The sequence below is a fragment of the Cryptomeria japonica genome, chromosome 5 (assembly GCF_030272615.1).
Source record: "Cryptomeria japonica chromosome 5, Sugi_1.0, whole genome shotgun sequence".
NCBI lineage: Eukaryota > Viridiplantae > Streptophyta > Pinopsida > Cupressales > Cupressaceae > Cryptomeria > Cryptomeria japonica.
Window position 1 is genome coordinate 415,821,550 of NC_081409.1, and position 20,847 is coordinate 415,842,396.

Sequence of the window (20,847 nt, forward strand, 5' to 3'; positions counted from 1 at the left end):
ATTAATATGCTGGACGTGGAGGAACAAGAGGCCACAGTTTTAGCAATCACAAGAGCACAAACAAAGAAGGCGATGTATTCAAACTCTGGTACGGAAAAGGAACAAGACGAAGTAGAACAAGTGTTGGCGAAGGAACGAGTAACTTCCAATGGAACTGCAAGTATGTCATTGCGGGAGTCAGAGAAGAACATAGTCCGACAGGTGCTACAAACAACCGTACCCATCAAGGTGGCAAACCTTCTTCAAACTATGCCGCAACTAAGAATGGCAATTGCCAATACAATCAGTGACGTCATAGTTGCCCAAAAACAATGTAAGCCACACAAGGAGGAACTGACGAGAAAACCATCACCCGAAGGGAAGGAGTAGAGTGATCCAATGTTGCTAACGGTGAGCATCGAGAGGAAGCCGGCGGTCGTCGAGATGGAAATAAAGGGGAAGAAGTTGACAAACACCATTGTCGATGGAGGCTCGGGAGTAAATGTACTACCAGAAGACACGTGGAAATGTCTAGGGAAGTCGAATCTTTGGCCGCCAAGCTTCCACTTGGTAGGTGTCGACCAGCACGGCATCCAGCCATTGGGAACATTGATGGCACAAAAAGTAATGATTGGGACACAAATTTTCTTGGACTTTGTAGTCATCCGGTTACAGAAGAAGGCGTACGATGCACTCCTCGGGAGGGGATGGTTGGTTACTGCCAAGGCGATTCCTAACTGGAAGTGAAACACATTGTCGATCGAGAGTGATGGGAGGAAGCACGTCATTGACTTGAGGAACTAGGCGGTGAGTGAAGAACTGGCACCTTCGAACTCTGAGTCTGAGGGTGGAGAGTTAGGTATGGACGGATGAAGGAAATCCATGAAACCCAACAATGAAGGGGTGCTCAAACTAGAAGATTGCTCAAGGATGAGACGAGTTCTCTTAATGGATTCTTTCACTGGCAGATGGAGGATTATGAAGTCTTCCACCCCGACTGTGACTTTCTACAAATTGGCCAAATTGAGGAAGTGTTAAGTCCATCGTACGATATTCATCTTTGCACATCCGATGTTGGTGTGTCTGGGTTGTACGAATAGTTGCCAAGTGAGCCTGTACTATATGAACAGAGGCCGCCGAATGAGAATGGAGAAGTATCTAAGGTGTACGAAGAAGATTCACAAGGCGAGGATCCGAAATTGGATGTTGTAGAGCCTGGTGGAGATGCCCCAGAGAAGTTAATACTATACGCTAAACGGTTCACATCAACCGAAAGTAATTCAGCCGTATGGTTCAAATCAGCCGAGAGTAAGTTGACCATACAACCCATAAGAGCCGAGAGTACATGGAGTGTACGGTCCACAGGAACCAAGAGTGAAGTTGTTGAAGGATTGTCACTATATGCCAAGAGTAAAGTTTTTGAAGAATTGTCACCGTACGCGGAGAGTAAAGTTGTCGAACGATTGACTAAGTACATATCGTACGTCGTATGGTTCAGAGCAGACAAGAGCAAGTTGGCTCCTGAGAGTCCAAGTTACGTCGACGTGATGAGGTTACCACACGAAGCTAAGAGCCCCAGCTACATCGTACAAACTAGAGAAGCGGAGTGCTAGAGATCCGTACGCTCAAGAAAGCCAAATTGCAAAGCCTTGATACTATACCCCGTACGGTTGGTACCCATAGGCCAATCCGTACGAATAAGTGCTACACTCAAAAAGTTGTGTGCCCGTACGAGCAAGTGCGGAGGCAGCCGTATAGAAAACCCATAGGTATATCGTACGTGAAGAAGAGAAGGCCGTACATGAGTACATTGTACGGGGCGAGTGTGGAGAAGGTCGTACAAAAAAACCATAAACATGTTGTACGGCGGGTGAGTGTGGATAAGGCCGTATAGAAAAAGCATAAACATACCGTACGAAGGAAAAGTTGAACCATACACAAGGATTGCTAGGCCGTATGAAGAAAGAGCTGCACCGTATGAGATAATTCTTGAGCCGTACAACAGAAGTATTGTACCGTACGGTGGAAGTGTTGAGTTGGATGAAGGGAGTCTCAAGCTACACACCTATCCATCGTACAGCCAAGAGAGAAGCACAAGCCTATACGAAAGAACAAGTCTGTACGCAAGGAGGATAAGCCCATATGGAAGGAGAACAAGTCAGAAAACACAATACTCGTAAGGGAGAATACGCCTTGATCAGAATTTTGACTTCATTGGCCTCGTTCCTGACGTCTTTAAAAAGCGAAAAATTGATGCACGCCATGGAGTTCCGTGTGGGTTCACTGCCCCAGGACCCTGCGAGGGGTGCTGCCCCTTGACCCCCATTTGATTTGGCAGGTACACTACAAGTTGGGGTGTCCAATCGAAGTCACTATCTGTCGTTAGTCTTCCCGAATATCACTTGATGTTTGCTTGTCGTCTGGAAGACGACTTTTCTTTTGGGGGGATGATGTTGTCGACATAAATTGCCTGTTGTTATGTTTGATAAAATTTGTTATCCGACAATGTATTAATTAATTGTATTGAGTGGGTTGTCAGTCTCGAGTAGTTATGTGTCAATTGGTTGACAGTTGTGTACCTCTCGGCAACCGTCGGGTCCTTTAAATATGTCGTGTACTGCCAAGGAAGGGGGACGGTATTGTCGGATCTGTTGTAATCCTTGGGCGACCATCTCTGGTCTTCTTCTCTATAATGATTGCATGTGCGAATAAAGATATATTTTATTGTCGTGTCTAGTATGCATTGTCATGTACATTGTTATTTTCTATATTTAATTTACCAGCTGTACCAGTAAACAGTAAGTTCATTGGTGTGGAAAGAAGGAACTTGGTTATCATTTGCAGCTATTGGTTCTCAATTCTTACTTCTATGATTCATATTGTAATGCTGGTAGTAGTACTAACAGCAGTTCCTATTGTTCTTTCTTGTCCCACTACATAAGTGGAAGAGGTTAGCCATGCCGCCTATCTTGGAATAGTGATTTCCCTTAGTTTTTAATCCATATTATGCATTGTAAGCTGGTTAGTAGTACTAACAACCATCTTATTGGATTATTGCTTTAAGTCCCACTGCATAAGTGGAAGAGGCTGGCTTTACCGCCTATTTTGGATATTATAATACTGTCCTCCCGCTGTATAAGCGGTAGAGTTGATTTGAATTTCATTTCTAGTTCTTCCACTGATCAAGCGATTGAGTGATTGCATTCTTCAGTTCTTTGGCTTGTCCTTGGCTGGATTACCGCCAAGTGATTGCATTGTTTTCATTATCCCATTGTATAAGCAAAAGGGGTTGGCTTGCCGCCCGAAGATTGTAATCATTTTCAGTTATTGGCATCTAACGATACCCTCGTCACTGTATGCTCTCACCCTCCCAGATTGGGCTCTCGGTGATCAGAAAGTGGAGGGTTACTTTCAGCAGCATTTGGTTTTCATTTCCTAACCATAACAAGTGTTGTGTTGAATGTAATTGTGGGAAAAAAATGTAAAAAATTAAGGGGGATATTACACTCTTCATGTCACCATAATAGAATTAAAACTTTGAAGGTATCCTGCTCTATTTGTTGTTATGCTTGGTTCATGCTGTAGCTGTCAAGATGTTTGAAGTCCTTCATCCTGACAATATTTTGAGTCTTCTTCCATGCTTTTGAAGTGTTCTTGATGTGTTGGTTGAAAATTTTGTACACTTGGGGAAATATACAAAATTGTGGTTTCAACCACAGCACACGAGTAAAAAACTCTCCTAATTAAGGGAAGGCTCCCCCTATCTAACTAAAACTGAAATAAAAACAGGATGGTACAGCAGTCTTCTTTCTTTCTTTAAGAAAGACAATATCTTTTTCTCTTCACAGAAAAGGATAGCGATTGAATATGAACAGTAATAACCACTTTTAAGTAAAATGAGAGAAAGGAAATGAAGTTTCCTGAAAGCGCAAAGACTTCCGTCACTTCCTTCGGGACGGGACAACAATATCAAGCTCAAAGACTTGACTATTGGAAGTCCTATCTACCCTTTGCTATTCTAAATTTTACAATGAATAAAAGACGACAGCACAAAGACTGGAACAATTTATTCTTTTAACACAAAGACAAGAACTGATGCAAGCTCAAAGACTTGCTGCTATTTCTTATCAAACAATAATTTTTTCTCAAGAACAGACGCAAGCTCAAAGACTTGCTGCCCCTTCTAGAGATTTCCTATTTTATTTAATCTTCTCTACTTGCAGCTCAAAGACTTCAAATCAGATTGGACTAAGCTCCTTTAGAAACACTTTGCATAGAATAAATAAAAAGAATGAAACTCAAACTTGTAGCTCAAAGACTCAAAACTTGAGTAATCTTTCTTTATTATTCTTCAAAACCTTCAATTCACATACATAAGCTCAAAGACTTCTTGCTGTAAATTTGGCAGAGTTTTTGCTTGCTTTCCCAAAAGATAAAGATTACAAAGGACCCTCTCTTCTATTTATAGGAGAGGAGCCTTGAGAAAAAGGTGGGAGGATCCTAACTAACTTGAGAAATTCCCTCAACCACCAAGACCTATTCAACAACTAATTATGACTTCATTAACTAACTAAGACTTATTCCAACTACAGTCCTAATCGGACACAACTTGTAGTTGCCTTACCAATAATTACAAAAATGCAAGTGATGACAACTTGCCGAAAGGGAAACTACAATTCTGAAATTACAATTTTAAAATTTTACAACAAGTGTTAAAAACACTTAAGTTGCAACTCTTGAAGATACGAACAATTTGAACTTCTGAATAACTTTTTGCAATTCATCAGGATCTGGTTCATGAGTGTTCATAGCCACCACCCTAGTTTTTATGATGACATCATGGCATTGGCATAGCGTCGAATTCCCTTTTTCCAATGCTGACCGGATTTCCTGCAACTCAGTTTGATACTTAATCAATATTTGAATGGAAGTGACTGAGAATTGCTCACTTCTGCATTCATCATGAATCTTGAGTTGTAGGTCTGCACGAACTTCTTCCTCAGGTAGCAGCTTATCATTCTGATTTAAAATGTCGCAGGATGCCTTTTTACAATGGGAGGTTACATCTTGAAAGACTGTTTCACGCAACTTTAAGGTTTCATCAATTTCTTCAATGAGTGATTTGAGAACAAGAGATTTGTTCTCCAGAAGTTCCTCATATTCAATGTACGTGACTCTAGAAGGAATTACGTCATGCACCTGAAGAACGCCCAACTGATGTTGAGGCATCTTTCGCCAAGAAACTAAATTTCCCTCAACCTTCTCCAAATTTAGTTTGAAAGCACCCAAGATTTGATTCAACTTATCTTCAATGATCTCCAATTTAACCATCGTTTCAAATACCTGTCTTATGACTTGTGAACATAAGTCATGCAGTTGATCAACCCAGGTGTCTAAGGCTTGAACCTTTTGGGCGGCTCTCTCGATACCTTGGATTGGTTCGCTAACCCTGGAAGAAATAGGTACTTGGCCTTCTCCACTTGAAGGTTGAGTAATACTTTGGATGGCTGCCATGAGTCTTTGATTCTCTACTTCCAGTTGATCTTTCTTGGTCAACACCTCATCATACCGTTGTACCAATGTAGCCACTGTTTGTTGAGCATCGTGCTTGACAACCTCATGAGTCTGCTTACCCAGTTGAACTTTGGTGACCCGATAATCAGCTACTTGCATTCTTCAACTGGTTTATCTGATATTGGTTCAGCAATCTCTGCCACTCTCATCCAGTTTTCATCAACGATCACCCTTGAAACTATCTTTGCCCTCTTAACAGCTTTAGGTTTTGATTGTTTCAATTGTTGGTAGTCGAAGGGATCAGGTGAGATCGCCTGTTTCTTCCTCTTTGCAGTGAAGGAACTGAGCCATGGAGGTAAAGCCATTAACTCTGATTCTAAGATAGAGGGAGAAGCAGTTTTTGTTTGAATAACAGTGGTGGCCTTGGGAGAAGTGTCTGTCTGGATAGCCACCATAGTCTGCTGAGTGACGACAGGATGTGATGAAGATGTCATGAACTCATCAAAACAGGTCACAGAAGTATCAATATCAGACACAGGTACATATGAAGGATCTTCCGAAAAGATATTCAACAAATTTTCCTGAGGATGGTCTTGAGATGGTTCTACTGCTGAAAGTGGGAGGACGTTCTGCGGAGATTCTGAAACTGAAGGGGCAGATTGAGAGCTCACATCTATCACAGGAGGAAACATGGGTACCTCAATAGGAAGTGAAGAAAGAGAATTATGTGGAGACTCTGTAGAAAGTGACTGAGGAGCATTATCAGATTGAGTTTCTTCCTCTGAAGCTTCAGGATCAATCACATGAATTTCCAACTGTGGCTTCTCCTTGCCTTGAACTGTTATTTCCTGAGGAGGAAGCACCATTGCACGGCTGACTCGCAATTTAATCCTCGTACTAGAAGAGGATGCACCTTCTTTGTTGTCTAGTTGAATTTTAGACTTCCGCCCAAGAGGACCTGTAGAATCATCTTCTTTCCCAACCTTAATCTTAATGAGCTTGACACCATTATTCTTAAGCCAGATATTGGTATTGGCAAGAACTGACTGAAATCTATCCAAGATAGAAGTGACTTCCTTGTGGGACCAGTGGATAGAAGGAAGCGGAGCCTCATCAACATTCTGATTGACAAACTCAGGATCAAGAACGTTACCATCATCAATCATACCTTGTGGCACGTTCACGAGGTTTAGATCCACAATCTGTTCTGTAGTGAGTCGGCAGTAATCCATCTTGCGAATCTCCTTTTCGGTACGAAGATCAGCCCAGATATCTTCTATCCGGTGTACATGGATGAAGGTCTTCTTGATCTTCTCCTTCATGCCTCAGTAATCGAAATCAGCTCTAGGTTTGAATCTTTTGATTCTAATTTCCTACAACTCAGTCTCCATAGCCCTGGCCTTGATTGAAGTCATTAGAGAATATTGACCAATCTTCAATGGGTTGTTGGAAGAAATACCCATGCCAACCTTGTGCTTAACTGACTGGTGTGTATGCACAGCCATGATCTGCCTTCCCAATTCCATGAGAATAATCTTATCTGTTGGGTACCGTGGGAGCATGTAAGGCTGCCCGCCATAGCATCCAGCTCTCATGTAGGTAAAAGTTGAAAATTGGAGAAACAAACAACCATATTCTTTCATCTTTTCCCATGCTTCATCTGAGACTCTTTTGTTTTTCAGGTTCTTGTCAAATTGACACAAATAATGACCAAAGAAAGCATCCTGAACCCTTCTGAAATGAGACCTACTTGATCTTAGAGGCAACTGATCATAGTATTCCCAAGCCGGTACAAGCATGCGGTCACCCTTGGTGGAAAGACCTGGAAAATGTCTAAGTGACGCAGCAATATACACGAGATATGAATTCATGTAAAAGGTGAAGGTAGTAGGGACGACCGCAAGTTGTTCACACAAAGCATCACTGATGATTTCACCCCAACAGATGTGCTGAGACTGCCTTACTAACATAATAAATTGGTACATCCAAGGTTCAAAAACATTGGAATGCTCCAATCCCATCATACGGCTAAGAAGAGTAATAGTATCACCGATCTCATTCTTGAAATCAGACCAATATAGCTTTGCCCATCTGGTAAGCGCAGTGCGAGGTTCATGAATCCATTTGTTGATATGACGCTTATAGTCTTTCTCCCTTTTGGCAAAGTATCCAGCTGCACTTTGCTTAGAGATCTCTATATAAATGGTTTCGGAAGGTATTTTAAAAACCCTCTCTATAGCTTCTGCATCCAGGCGAATGATCACTTCCCCATCATCATTTCTAATGACTCGTGTCTCTTTGTCAAAATGATGAGCACATGCTAGAATAAATTCTGGTTCTAGGGCAGCAACTGGAAAGGATGCGGCATGATGGATATGGCTGTCCAGCAACCGTTGCATATCACCCTCCTTCGGATCTTCAATCCTTTGTATGAATTTGGACATGTCAACATGCCCTATCTCAGTATCCTTGATATGATCAAGGGAGGAGGAGATCTGTGACTACGGAACTTCATTTTGGTATTTATCATACCTGTATTTCATCTTTTTTGGAGTGGGAGATGATGATACATCTGTCATCTGGAAACAACTGGGAATGCTGCAATGTAAATCCAAGAGTATCAAGGCAATATCAAAGTTAGTATCTTTAGACATTTTCACTCCTCCAAATGAGAAAGTTCAACTTTCGTATTTTGGCTTTGTGAGAGGAGATATAAGAGGTGGAAAAATAAGCTTTTGACTTATTTCGGGTTTTGAAACATGTTTCGCAAGTACACAAGAGGGAAGTACAAACGTGCAATCGGGTTTTAAATTCCGAATGCAATTATACTTGCGAAACACGAAGCATGAATAAATGGAAGGAGAATGAATTTTCAGTTTGGAAGTTGGGAAGAACACATTTGCAATTGGTTTTCTAAATCCAAATGCAAACTTATTTACAAACTGAAAATCGAAGGAATGGACGAAAAAAAGGTATTTAGGCATGTGGGAAATGACGAAGATGATAAGTACGGATGAGGGAATTGGAAGCGGATAGGTAAAAATGAATTTCGGGAAGATCACTTGGAACTTTGTCATGCCAAAATGGGAAGGACTTTCAACTTGCAATCCGGATTTCAAAACCCGAAATTGGGAAGAACTTGATTTTTTCACCATTGAAACTTGATTTTTGGACTAAAGAAGGTTAAGTCTTTGTCCAACAAAGGGAAGAACACATTTTGAGGTAGAACTTTTCACACTTGCAAATTTCTTTGCAAATTGGGAAGATTGCAAATTGGGAAGAACATATTGGGAAGAACACATTTTTCTTGTTTTGAAACTTGATCTTTTGGATCAAAGAAGGTTAAGTCTTTGTCCAAAAAAGGGAAGAACACATATTTTCCTCTTACTTGCAATCGGGTTTCTAAAACCCGAATGCAAGTAAAGAAAGAGAATTTTCAAAGGGGAAGAACAACTTTTACTTTACAAATTTCTTTGTAAAATGGGGAATTTCCTCTCATAAACCCAATATGAACATGAACAAAACCAAAACTTAAACAAGAAAATGCAAGGAAAGAAACAAGAAAGAAATACAAAAATAAAAATTACCTTGCAAAGATGAGGAGAGATCCAAGCTTGTAGAGTCAACCAAACATAGAAGATGAAACCCTTTAAATAGAATTTAAACAAAGGAAGAAACTTAGCCACGCATGGTGACCAAAGAAAAACCGATTTGCTATAAAAATGCCATGAAAAATGCCAAGGAAGTAGTTCGAAAATGATTTGATTCATCATTAAATACAAGAGGAAGCAAAAATGATTTAGAATTGAAAGCATACCTTGAATGAGAAAGGTGCGAAACTTGCAAAAAAACGTGACTGGTTTTTAGGGTGTTTTTGCAAATCGATTACCCAAAACGCGCATAAAACGGTTTGAATGAAGTTTGGAATCCAACGCCTTTATGATTAAATCAAAAACGCCTTAGGAATGGGTAGATTCGAACCTTCAAACCATGGCAAATGGCATGAATACATGATTCAGATAAAAAAAACGTTGAAGAAGACAAATGGCGAAAATCAATTTGATAGATGCGTAGAACAAGGGTTTGAATCCTTCAAAGTTGCAGCAAATCTACATTTGGAAGGAATCCCTATCTTTCCTCCAAAAAATTCGAACCCAAATCAATTTGCAAAGGCATGGGAGAAATTTCGGGTTTTAGAAATGAAACAAGAAGTTTTCAAAATGTTCATATTTTTGCCTCTAAGGCAAATTTCGGGTTTTAGAAAAGGAAATACAAGTTAAATTACTTGTAATAGGGAAATAGAATTCCCTTTACAAGTGATTTTACTTAAAACATGTAAAGGGATTTTAAAATCCCATTTACAAGTTCTATTTAAAAGTAAAAATAACTTTAAGTCATAAAAACATGTAAAGGGGTTTTAAAAACCCATTTACAAGTTTTACAAAACACTTAAAGTCATTCTACTAGTAAAGGGGGTTTTAAAACCCTTTTTACCCGTTTCCAAAAACTTGTAATTGGAGAAAAATTCCCCTACAAGACCAAAAGCTTCAAGGGGGTTTTGAAAAACAAATTACCAGTTACTGGTAATTATCGAAAAATTCCCCTACATTGAAGCAAAAACATAGCAAACGGACTCGAAACGCGACGAAATTTGAAATGTAGCTTGGGGATGGATCAACAATCGATCTAGTCCAAGGATGGGGTTAAAATTTCTGCCTCGGAAAGCGTGCCATAGAGTAAAAATTTTCATTTTTTAATAAAAATTTCCATGTGATAGTCCAATTTTTGAAATAAAAAATTGAGGACAACATGATGTTGCTTTCCGTCAGCATCTTCATCCTTTTCATTAATCATCCCCGCAAAATAAACAAAAATGGTATTAAGCACACATGATATATAACCCTTATATACCCTCTTAATTTGATATGATCTTTGATTTTATGTGTTGCAAGTCTGATTGGTCCATTTATAGGGGAGGCCGCTACCTTTCAGTCATGTATGAACAGAATCTTCCAAGAACAGCTAAGGAAGTTTGTTTTGATATTCTTTGATGACATACTCATATTCAGCAAATCTTGGAAAGAACACTTACAACACTTGGATGAGGTGTTAGGCATATTAGAATCCGAATCCCTGTTTGCCAAGGAGTTCAAATGTGAGTTTGGGATGGAAGAGTTGCTCTACCTTGGTCACATTATCAGTGCAAAGTGGTGTGAAGGTGGATTCTGAAAAGATGAGAGTCATCATTGATTGGCCTCCTCCTGAAAACATAACACATTTGAAGGGATTTTTGGGTTTGTGTGGGTTTTACCGAAGGTTTGTGAAGAGATATTCTGTAATGTCCCCTTCTCATTGACGACCTTCCAGTGGTCCATTAGCCTATTCCTGAGACCCGTAGGCTAGGTGGAATGAAGAATGAGGGTCCAGCATTGATGAAACGAGGACTTACTATTTTTGGTAAGTCAAGGAATGGCTATTTTGGTGATACTGTCCAACTGAGCTCTCCATGCTCTGTCTCTGGGCGTGAAGATCATGCTTTTCGGAGCATTAGTTCTTGACTTACTATTTTTAGTAAGTGGTAGTGTGGCATAATTCTATTTTTGGCAATGGACAGGGTCCTAATTCTGCAGCAGTTCGGTGGTCTTCCTGGCTCAGTTTCATCCTAGTTTTGACAGTAATCAGTACGAGAGTCATATGTGACACAATTAAATATTATTTCCTTATCCTAAGGTTTAATATTTAATTGATCTGATTACTTGCTACTGATTATTGAATTTGGGATTAATGTCTATATTCTCCTAAGTATTTGGCAAATTTCATGTTTAATAAAGAGATGTCGAAATTATTGAGGGAGATATTATTTTATGACTTATCTCTAATGTTGCCAAGTGAATTTCGTGGGCCCATGTCTTTTGGCGTGAGGGTTGGATTGAGCGTATGGCGCCACTCTTGGGGTCCACGTGGGGTGGAATGAAATGCAAATGAGAGAAGTTGAGTTTGAGGGAATTTGCATTTGGTTTTGATGGTGTGAAGTTATAAATAAGAAACTTGGGCTCCCATTTGCATGATCTTGAAAATTTGTAATGTTATGTTGTCAGTTTGGCGACAGAACTTGAGGCTTCGGAGTGCGTCTCCCTAGTGCTTCTCGGTTTCGTACTTGAAACATAGTACCTAGCTGCGTGCTATATTCTACTACATTCTCAGAGCTGCCTTAGACATGTTGGTGTTGAAGTGATTCTGGAGACTTGTTGGTTTGCCTGTGGCTGAAGTACCTTTTCGATCATACCTCTCTGCTGAAGTGACTGACGGTTATGGGCATCATCTCTCCCTTCCTTCCCAACACTGGCGATATACTTTGTGAGTTTATAGCTCGTTTGTTTGAGTTTTGAATTTTATATGTTAAATCGAAATTCCCAAGCATAGCGTGGTTTTCTGTTTGCATTGGGATGCGTGCAAAAATTAATATGGGGTTGTTTGGATTGTGGTCTTAGTCGGTTGTTGTTGCACGGGATATATTGTGGGTTTGGGACTGGTTTGAAGTGATTTGGATGCATATTGAAGGAGTTATGAGCATTTTAGCATTTCCATAGGCTGCTGATTTGTAATTCCAGCCTGTAGATTGGTTGTAGCAGAAATTCATGTTCTTATTGTGATAATCTGCATTACCCTCCTTCTCTTATCTCTATTTTTGTAAGGTTAAGTAGTAGTACTACTAACCAGTTCTGCTTTGTAACTCTCATCCCACTAAAAAAGTGGAAGAGGTTGGCTTGCCACCTACTATCAAGCAACTTTGTAATTTCAGTCCTCCCACTGCATAAGTGGTCGAGTGATAGTTATGTGTAATGGTCCTCCCGCTGCATAAGCAGTCGAGTTGAGGTTGTTATGTAATTGCAGTCCTCCCGCTGAAATATTATGGTTGAGTGATTCTTATTTTGTGTATCTCACTTGGCTGGTTCATCGCCAAGTTTCCTTGTTTTCCCGCTGGATAAGCGGAAGGGGTTGGCTTGCCGCCCAAGCATTGCATTGTATTTCAGTTTCTTAAGCTAATGATCCCCTCAACACCGTATGCTCTCACCTTCCCACATTGGGCACTTGGTGATCAAAAAGTGGAAGGGTTACTTTCCCAGCATGTTTCAGTTTATTATTTCTAACATTAACGGGTTAATTTCTTGTTGATGTTTATTGTTGGCCTTAAAAATAAAAAAAATAAAAAAACTGGGATACTACATATTCTTAGTTGGCTACCCCCCTCACAGATCTTACGAAGAAAGGAGCTTTTGAGTGGTCCGAAAAGGCACAGACAGTGTTTGAGCAGTTTAAGGGGATCATGAGTCCCTGCCCTGTTTTGGCTTTGCCTGATTTCACCAAACCTTTTGAGCTGCAGTGTGATGCATTTGGAGAGGGTGTTGGTGCAGTCCTCATGTAGGATAAGCATCCTATAGTCTTCGAGAGCAGGAAATTGAGAGGACCTAAGAGGCTGTATTCAATTTATGACAAGGAAATGCTTGCCATAATGCATGCCCTTGTGAAATTCAGGCAGTATCTGGTGGGGAGTAAATTCATTGTTAAGACTGATCATAATAGTCTTAAACACTTCATGCATCAGAAAGATTTGAATGAAAGACAGCAGAAATGGGTGAGTAAGTTGCAGGCTTACGATTTCGATATTGAGTATGTTAAGGGTAAAAACAATGTTGTGGCGGATGCCTTATCCAGAAGACCTCATTTAAGCTCACTATGTGAGCTTACTGCTGATTGGAGAGAATTGTTGCTTGCTGATTATACCAAAAATCAGTTTGCAACCAGCCTTATAGAAGGTACTTTTCATGATGAAAGGTACAAATTGGTTGAGGGATTGATACTGTACAAGGGAAGAATCTTCATACTGGCTGAATCTAAGTTAAAAGAGAGAATTTTGAAGACTTTCCATGACATCCCCCTCGCTGGTCACCAAGGTTATTTCAAAACGTACAAGCAGATCCGACAGAAATTTTCTTGGAAGGGACTTAAAAATGATGTTTTGAAGTACATTAAGGAGTGCAATACATGTCAGAAAAACAAAGATGAGCACACTCTGCCAACTGGTTCGTTACAACCTTTGCCTATTCCCGGTCAAAAAATGGGAAAGTATTTCCATGGACTTCATCACTGGGTTGCCTCGGGCTCAAGGGAAGGATAGTATCTATGTGGTGGTGGACAGACTCACAAAGTTTGCTCATTTCTTTGCCATCACCAGTTCTTTCACAGCAGCTCAAGTTGCTAAAGTGTTCTTTCGGGAGGTGTTCAGATTACACGGGTTACCGAAGAACATTGTGAGTGATAGGGACAGCAAGTTCCTAAGTGCTTTCTAGCAGGAGATTTTCAGATTATGTGGTTGTGCTCACTCCAAGCACCAGTTATCACCCCCAAACTGATGGGCAGACCGAGATAGTGAATAAGTGGTTGGAAGGTTATCTTAGAAACTATGTCTCGGAGCAGCTGAATACATGGGTGAGATGGCTTCACCTAGGAGAGTATTGCTACAACTCCTATCACATGTCCATCTGGATGTCACCATTCATGGCACTATATGGTTATGAAGCTCCTAGCTTCGCGGACTTGGTATTTGGTGATGGCAGGACCCCTCAGGCAAAGGATATGATGCAACAAAGTCAAGATATTCTGAGGATTCTGAGGGACAATCTCCAGCATGCACAGAATCAGCAGAAGTTGTATGCTGATCAGCAGCGAATTGAGCGCACCTTTGAGGTGGGCGACATGGTTTGCTTGAGGCTCCAACCCTACAGACAGTCTACTCTCAAAAAGAGTGGGGTTGAGAAATTGAAGCCATGATTCTATGGGCCTTTCAGAGTCAACAGGAGGATTGGAGAAGTGGCGTATGAGTGGAATTACCAGCAAGCTGCAGGATCCATAATATATTTCATGTGTCTCGCCTTAAGAAGGCCCTGGGACATAATGTTGTTGCTTCAGCTGAGTTACCTCCGCTTAATGAGGAGGGAGAGTTGGTTTTGGTTCCTGAAGCTATCCTTGACTACAGGGAACGATCTTTGAGGAGAAGAGTGATCAGGGAATACTTGATCAAATGGAAAAATCTACCAGCAGGAATGCTACGTGGGAAAATGAGGAGATTTTACTGCATCCAGCCTTACAGTTGCTTGAGGACAAGCAATTTTGGGGAGGGCGGACTGTAATGTCCCCTTCTCGTTGATGTCCTTTCAATGGTCCATTAGCCTATTCCTGAGACCCGTAGGCTAGGTGGAATGAAGAATGAGGGTCAAGCATTGATGAGGCGAGAACTTACTATTAGTAAGTCAGGGGTTGGCCATTTTGGTGATACTGTCCTACTAAGCTCTCCATGCTCTGTCACTGGGCGCGAAGATCATGCTTTTCGGAGCAGTAGCTCATGACTTACTATTTTTAGTAAGTGGCAGTATGGCATATGTCTATTTTTGGCAGTGGACAGGGTCCTGATCCTGTAGCAGTTCAGTGATCATCCTAGCTCAGCTTCATCCTGGTTTTGACAATAATCAGTAATGGAGTCATAAGTGACATAATTAAATATTATTTCCTTATCCTAAGGTTTAATATTTAATTAATTTGATTATTTTTACTACTGATTTATTGGCTTTGGAAATGGCACATAATATCTCCTAAGTGCTAGGCGAATTTTATGTCTAGAAGGGGACGTCAAATTGATAATGGGGATTTATTTTATTTCACCTCAAGTGTTTGCTAAGTAAAATCGTGGTCCTTGCTGCTTGGCATGAGGTTTGACTTGAAGAATGGCGCCATCCTTGGGGTCCACGTGAGAGTAATGAAATGCAAATGGGAAAGTTGAATTTGAAGCATTTGCATTTGAATTTGGTGATGTTGAGGTTATAAATAAGAGCCTTGGGCTCCCATTCTGATCATCTTGAAAATTTGCATTGTTATGTTGTCGGATGGCATCAGAACTTTGAGGCTTCGGAGTGCGGCTCCCTAGTGCTTCCCAATTTCGTACTTGAAATATAGTACCTAGCTGTGTGTTGTAATCTACCATACTCAGTGCGTATCTTAGTCCTTTTTGGTGTTTGGAGCGATTCTTGGAATTTGCTGGTTTGCCTGTGGCTGAAGTACATTTTGATCATACCTCTCTGCTGGAGTGACTGACCGTTATGGGTATTGGCTCATTCATCCTTCCTATTACTGGCGATTTACACTGTAAGTTTGTGGCACCTTTGGTTGAGCATTGCGAAATTCTTTAGCTAGGCGTGGGGTTTTGAAGTGCATTGGGATGCGTGCCAAATAAATAAGGGAGTTATGATAGCTTGTCTTTGGTTTGTCTTTATCGTTGCTAGCTTAGTGTTGGTTTGGGACTGATTTTGGGTGTTTTGGATAAGTATTGAGAGAGTTTTGAGCACTTTAGTGATTCCATAGGCTACTGGTTTTGCAATTCTAGCTTGCACATTTTGATGTTAGCAGAAATTTCATGTTCTTATTTGGATATTCAGCATTACTCTCTTCTCACATTATCTTGATTATTGTAAGGTTAAGTAGTAGTACTACTAACCAATTCTGGTTTGTAACTCTCACCCTGCTGAAAAGTGGAAGAGGCTGGCTTGCCGCCTATTTTCAAGTAAATTGTAATTCAGTCCTCCCATTGCATAAGTGGTCGAGTGATGTCTGAGTGTAATGGTCCTCCCGCTACATAAGCGGTTGAGTTGGGATTGTTTTGTAATTTCAGTCCTCCCACTGAAATATTGCGGTTGAGTGATTTGTGCCTTTGTGTGTTTCTCTTGGCTGGTTCACCGCCAAGTTTCTTGCATTACCATTGGATAAGCGAAAGGGGCTGGCTTGCCGCCCAAGCATTGTATTGTTTCCAATTATTTGAAGCTAACGATCCCCTCAACACCGTATGCTCTCACCTTCCCACATTGGGCACTTGGTGATCAGAAAGTGGAAGGGTTGTTTTTTCCAGCAAGTTTTCAGTTTATGCTTTCTAACCTTAACGGGTTATCTGTTTGTGGATGATTATTATTGGCCTAATAACAAAAAAAAAATAACTGGGATATTACAAAATCACCCTCAATGAATGCCTTAGAGGTGACTTCGCTCTCTTGAAAGAGCAAAGGAAGAGAAATTCGCTCTAATTGAGGAGCAATGGAAGTAAATTTCGCTCCTAAATGGGAGCAAAGGAAGTCACTTCATATTACCATCTCCATCCTTTCCTTTGTCAAAAATCTCCAAGAACTTGATCCTTTTAATGATCAGAACGATGTTGAAGGCTTTAGATTTGTTCATTGCCCTTAAATATGCAAAGGAAGTCCAAATTGCTCCAAAGAAGGAGCAAAGGAAGTGAAAATCAATCCTGAGAGGGAGCAAAGGAAGTCAATTTCGCTCCTGAGAGAGAGCAAAGGAAATGACCTCTATATTTAGCCAAATTCAAGATCACCGATTGAGGATTGAGTTTATTGCTCAAACAAAGACATGATATGATGGCCAAAGGGATTTTAGATGTCTTAGAAGGCTTGGAGAGGAAAGTTCGCTCCTGAGGAGGAGCAAAGGTAGTAGATTTCACTCCTACAAAGGAGCAATGGAAGTGGAATTCGCTCCTAAGAAGGAGCAATGGAAGTTTTCGTACACTTAGCCAAATCTTATTCATGCGACCTACCTCTCAATAAAGTGCAATTAAACCTCTCTGATTGCAAAGGAAGAAATTCACTCCAAGACTTGGGTAATGGAAGTCAAGTTCGCTCGACAAGGGAGAAAAGGAAGTGAAGTTCGCTACTCCCTGTCATGTCCCCTCCTTAATCGTTATATATACATATGAAATGAAGCAATTATTATTATTAATTAATATAATAATTACCAATGAATGATTATTTAAAATTTATTAAATATCGATTGAATAAACATCGAAGGTTAACTATTAGTTATCAAATTAAAGAAGAAATAATTACCTTCATGAAGAGATACGATATTGATTAGTTACCGGCATGGGAATTAATCAATGGTCACAAGTTAATGGAATAATACAACTATATCAGATCATTTAGCATCACTGATAATAGCAATTACTAATAAAGATGGTGCTAACACTACTCGATATCGTTAGTATAAGCCGATTTAGTTATGAGGAGGATCGATTAGTAGGAGTTGTGTCTCCTCTAATATGAAAAGGTGCAATCTCCCTAAATACAAGATATAATGAGGAAATCACGATGATTCCAAGAAGCGGGGGGGGTGGGGTGGGGAGAAAAACCTCATCAAGGGATAACAAGGGAGAAGCTAGTAATAAGTGCCATCTCCGCAACGGATAACCCACGTGGAGGCTTCGTACTCCCTACAGACCATACTGCAAGTATCACAGATTGATATTAGCCAGCCCCTGACTCAGTAATGAGGAGTCAACACTAGCATCAAGCCATTGATAGTCGATGAAAGAATTACGGTGAATACAATTATGGAGGTTGTGCGTAAATAATTATGTGGAAGGAATTGGATTAGAACATCTCTGCTATAAGCAACCTGCGGTCTAATGCGACAATCTAGTAATATTAATATAGACCGCAGTATGTATGACAGATATATATATATATAAAATTAATGTTTGGTTAGACAAATAAAATTAGAGTATAATCAGAAAGAACTCCTAAGTTAATTAGTTTAAGAAGAATAAGTTGTATATATGCAATGTCCCCATTTTGAAGCAAGATTTAATAATAAATACTAATAATAAAATTAAAATATAAAATATAAAAATTAAAATAAAATAATTATAATTTAGTTAAGTTTAATGAATAGTTAAAAGGCATAAAATGAAAAGTTGTGACTCCCTCAAACATGAGATATTAAAGGGAGAAGAGAACCTCATTTGAGGGGAAAACATGGGGGGATGGAAATGCAGATCTGTTTGTGAAAGTTTGTATCCCTTCAAAGGGCAGAATTAATGAAGAGTTGCACTCCTTCAAAGGGTGCTAATGGTGAAAGAGTGTATCTCTTGCCAAAGGGCATACATGATGAAGAGGTGTGACGTCTCCCTCATATTGGGGGATATAAAAGGGAAGTGACGAAGACGTGAGGAGGAAAAAACAGCAATTGTGGACTGCGAACTGCGAACTGCAACTGCGGGCTGTGGACTGCGAACAGGTAAGCGGTATTTACTGGCCACAGGGGTATATATGTGTGTGGACGTGTGTGCCACACACACACATATATATTACTGAATATTTTGTCATACATAAATATATACCAATTCCTTTAACAGAGCTATGGTAGGATAGTGATATTATCTCATGTGTATGTAGCAATGAATATAGGTATGTATGCAGAATATTTATATGTATGTAGGATCATGTAAATGTAGGCATAAGTTATGGATTGAAAAATGAAAATGAATTGTAGAATGTTATGTGAATAATGTGGTTATATGATGGAGACTATTGGGAGGAAATTCCCTTAGCCTAATTCAGGGATTATGATAATCCCTGGTAGGCAGTATATACTAAGTATCTATATGCATATATGTTATGGCTTGGGTGACAAAGGCTCATCCAAGAAGAGACGGATCTGGCCGGTCCTCTCTGGTAGACTTGGATGATAAGATGCATCATCCAAGGCAAGGAATTGATCATATATGATGGTCTTCCTTGGTAGGCTTGGATGTAAGATGTTACATCCAAGATAGGAATCGAATTATCCCTCGATTTCCTGGTATGGCTTGGAACTGAGATGGGTTCCAAGAAGGCGAGCATTACAACCGCCTAAGGACATGTCCCAGTACTGCACTCGTATCCTTTTTATTAAATAAGAATTGAGATTAGTTTTAATTAAGTAATTGAAATTTAATTGCAAATTAGATTAGTTATATATATATTTGTTGCATTCTAACAATCTGTTTTGCAGGACAGTGATCTCTAACTAGTAGGGACATTACACTCCCAGGGAGCAAAGGAAATCATCATGTACTTAGCTCAATTTTGCCTTCACAAAACCTCTTGGATGACAAGGAAATCTCATATAATTGGTGAAATTTCATCCAAGGGATGCATCTATTGAACCTCCTTGCTTGTCCTGCTCAAATTGACACCTTGTTTGACACTTTATCTCCATCTCGCATATTGTTTCTATGAGGTCTAAGGAAATGACTACCAATGCTATGAAAGAGAATAGGAAGTCCTTTCGCTCCTCTGAGAGGGCAAAGGAAGTGGTGTCGCTCCTGCCAGGGAGCAAAGGAAATTTTCCCATAGTCAAATTTTGCCCAACTAACCTTCCTTACCTACTATACTCAAATTGACCCCACTTGATCTCTTTCCAACCTAAGGAGAGAGAAATGACTCTACCACTATCTAGCTACCTGAGAAGGTGCACTCTTCAAACGAAAGGCTAACAGCAAAAGACTCTAACACTATTCTAGAGAGCAGGAAAAAGTGGGGGTCCCCATTTGCAATAGGGCAATGTGTGAAAATGTCACAACAAGGTGCCATCATGGGGTAGACCAATCAGAAAATCAGTCAACAGTTGCAGCCACATCCGAGGAGCTATCTTCATTTGAAAGTGCAATTTTTGGTCATGGGAAAGATGTTGCTACAGGTAATGAATACTCAAGTTTTTATGTAGGTAATTTGGAGATCAATATTGATAAGTATAATGAAGGGATGGATTTCATTCATAATGCTATCTCACCTTCTGAGGATTATATGGTGTCTTCTAGTAAGTCACGTGCTATTGATGAGAAGAGTGTTCTTATAAATGAAAACGAATCAAAAGATTTGTTGTGTGATAGTTCTAGTCACTTTAATGAGAAAAAGAACAATTTGGTAGAGCAAGATTTGAAGGAACAATTGTTGGTCTCGAAAGGGAAGATTGTGCAAGTGTTATCAAGGGCTGATAACACTCATAAACACATTGAAGATCTTATGTGGAAAACTCAGAAAGGGATTGCAAGTGGAAATAATGGTGCACAGTTACAAACAATCAAAGCGGCATCAAAAATGATGAATTCAGATTACTTGCAGCTACTTATGGATAGGGACCTTGCCATCAAGTTTGTTGAAGACAAGGAAAACAAAATTGATGAAGTGTGCTATCAATTAGGTACGGCTCACTACTCCCTATACAAAGTAGAAAATCAGTTAACTAGTGCAGATACATCTTAGCTAGGTTGTCGATTCGGGTTCCAGTTCGAAGAACCCGGTATGCTGGTACGGCAAAATTTTGAAAAGGGGTTTGGGTTCGTTTGGGTTCGTTAGTACAAAAACATGTAAATTTTATATATATATATATATTTTTTGATATTTGTGAAGCCTATAAGCATGAATTAAAATATGCATGTCACATAGCATCATATAAACAACAAAACAAACATAAACTTGT

At 39.9% G+C, this 20,847-nt stretch overlaps 1 protein-coding gene across 3 annotated transcripts in view; it reads right to left on the bottom strand.

Annotated features, from left to right (window-relative positions):
• Positions 1–20,847, bottom strand: part of LOC131028183 (PLASTID TRANSCRIPTIONALLY ACTIVE protein 6, chloroplastic) — a 145,138-nt gene that overhangs the window by 24,372 nt on the left and 99,919 nt on the right. The window lies entirely within an intron of this gene.